Source organism: Macrobrachium rosenbergii, chromosome 14 (assembly GCF_040412425.1).
Source record: "Macrobrachium rosenbergii isolate ZJJX-2024 chromosome 14, ASM4041242v1, whole genome shotgun sequence".
Lineage (NCBI taxonomy): Eukaryota > Metazoa > Arthropoda > Malacostraca > Decapoda > Palaemonidae > Macrobrachium > Macrobrachium rosenbergii.
Genome location: NC_089754.1, coordinates 12,719,229 through 12,721,790, shown reverse-complemented (window position 1 = coordinate 12,721,790; position 2,562 = coordinate 12,719,229).

Sequence of the window (2,562 nt, the reverse complement as noted above, 5' to 3'; positions counted from 1 at the left end):
TGATTGACACACCACTGATTGATTTCAGAAAATCTCAGGAACAATTTTTATCGTACCTAAAACAGTTGTTCATTTCAGTTCGATTTGCAAATTTGTTAGATATTATGCATCTAGTTACACAAAATATGAAAACTAATATTTCTGGTTGCCCATCAGTGACTTCTCTTTTGTTGTTTATGATTAAGCTGGCGTTAGGCCAGCACGGATCTTGCTCATGGAGCAGCCCGTAAATTATTCTATAACGTGAAAGTGAAAGGTGTGGGCATGAATATGAAAAATCTTATTGCTGATGATCGCGAAAACGGTGGAATGACTTCTCGTAACCGAAGATTTTCTCCTAGCCAGCTACTCACTCTGGATCTCTTCTGTTCGAAGAGAAAAGGATTCCTTAGACCAGTTGCACATGTTCGATTTGATTCTTCAGTGTTTCAGAGAGAAAAGGTTATCTCTTGTCATTTCTTCTATCTTTCAAAGGGCTGCTCGTGGAAAACGAGTTTTTGAGGAAGATCAGCTTCATGATGAAAGGCTGCTCGTGGAAAACGAGTTTTTGAGGAAGATCAGCTTCATGGTGAAAGGCTTTGGAAAACGAGTTTTTGAGGAAGATCAGCTTCATGGTGAAAGGCTGCTCGTGGAAAACGAGTTTTTGAGGAAGATCAGCTTCATGGTGAAAGGCTGCTCGTGGAAAACGAGTTTTTGAGGAAGATCAGCTTCATGATGAAAGGCTGCTCGTGGAAAACGAGTTTTTGAGGAAGATCAGCTTGGAAAATGGTGAAAGATCAGCTGCTCGTGGAAATCAATTTTTGAGGAAGATCAGCTTCATGATGAAAGGCTGCTCGTGGAAAACGAGTTTTTGAGGAAAATCAGCTTCATGGTGAAAGGCTGCTCTGGAACACGAGTTTTTGAGGACGATCAGCTTCAGGATGAAAGGCTGCTCGTGGAAAACGAGTTTTTGAGGAAGATCAGCTTCATGATGAAAGGCTGCTCGTGGAAAACGAGTTTTTGAGGAAGATCAGCTTCATGGTGAAAGGCTGCTCGTGGAAAACGAGTTTTTGAGGAAGATCAGCTTCATGGTGAAAGGCTGCTCGTGGAAAACGAGTTTTTGAGGAAGATCATGGTGAAAGGCTGCTCTGGAAAACGAGTTTTTGAGGAAGATCAGCTTCATGATGAAAGGCTGCTCTTGGAAAACGAGTTTTTGAGGAAGATCAGCTTCATGGTGAAAGGCTGCTCGTGGAAAACGAGTTTTTGGGGAAGATCAGCTTCATGGTGAAAGGCTGCTCGTGTAAAACGAGTTTTTGAGGAAGATCAGCTTCATGGTGAAAGGCTGCTCTTGGAAAACGAGTTTTTGAGGAAGATCAGCTTCATGGTGAAAGGCTGATGGAAAACGAGTTTTTGGGAAGCTGCTCATGGTGGAAAACGAGTTTTTGAGGAAGATCAGCTTCATGGTGAAAGGCTGCTCTGGAAAACGAGTTTTTGAGGAAGATCAGCTTCAGGATGAAAGGCTGCTCGTGGAAAACAAGTTTTTGAGGAAGATCAGCTTCATGATGAAAGGCTGCTCGTGGAAAACGAGTTTTTGAGGAAGATCAGCTTCATGGTGAAAGGCTGCTCGTGGAAAACGAGTTTTTGGGGAAGATCAGCTTCATGGTGAAAGGCTGCTCGTGGAAAACGAGTTTTTGAGGAAGATCAGCTTCATGGTAAAAGGCTGCTCGTGGAAAACGAGTTTTTGAGGAAGATCAGCTTCATGAAAGACGGTTGAGAGAAGACAATGCGATCCCTTCTCTTATTACTACCGAATGTATATTTTTCTTCAGTGTAGAAAATAGTATTTAACTGTTTTTATGAAGTGTATTTAATATTTCTCTCTTTTTTGCAGTATCAAATTATTGTGAAAGGATCAAACAAGAACACTATTTCTTTGGGGATCAGACACTGCTGTGCTTTAAGGAGTTTGTTGCAACCACTCCATCTGACACGATTCATCTACATTGCATTTCAGAAATGCAAATACTGTAGAGTTCAAAGGACAATGGCACCCGGTCAGAGTCACTGAGAACATAACAGCGTCTTTTTTCCCTTTCTGGAAACTGGGAATGTCCAAAGAATATATCATTTCTTTCAATGTATATTTTCAAATTATTTTTGTAACTGTTAGCTCTCTTTTTTACCATAAATCACATTTATATGGTCTTTGAAGGTTGGTGAAAGACGTTAACATATTTCCTTGGTAGTTCCTAGCACAAACAAGTAGAAACATAAAAGATAACGTCTTTTGAAATGGTTTTGTGAGCGTCGAAAACTACCGTTGTGATGGACTGCTGCCATTTAAACTATCGGGTGAGGAAAATGTCTCTCGTCTTTCTTTCAGTAGCAGTATGTTCTTACTTCCAGGTGTAGCTTTAGTTCTGTTAGAACAAATCTAAACACAAATATTAATCTGTGAATAAACTGATACATAATGGAGTTTTTTCTTGAAGGAATCAAATAATCTTACATGATAGCAAATGCATACGAATTAAATAGCCGAATTAACTTTACGTATTTCAAGAAGAAAAGGATGAGAGTAAG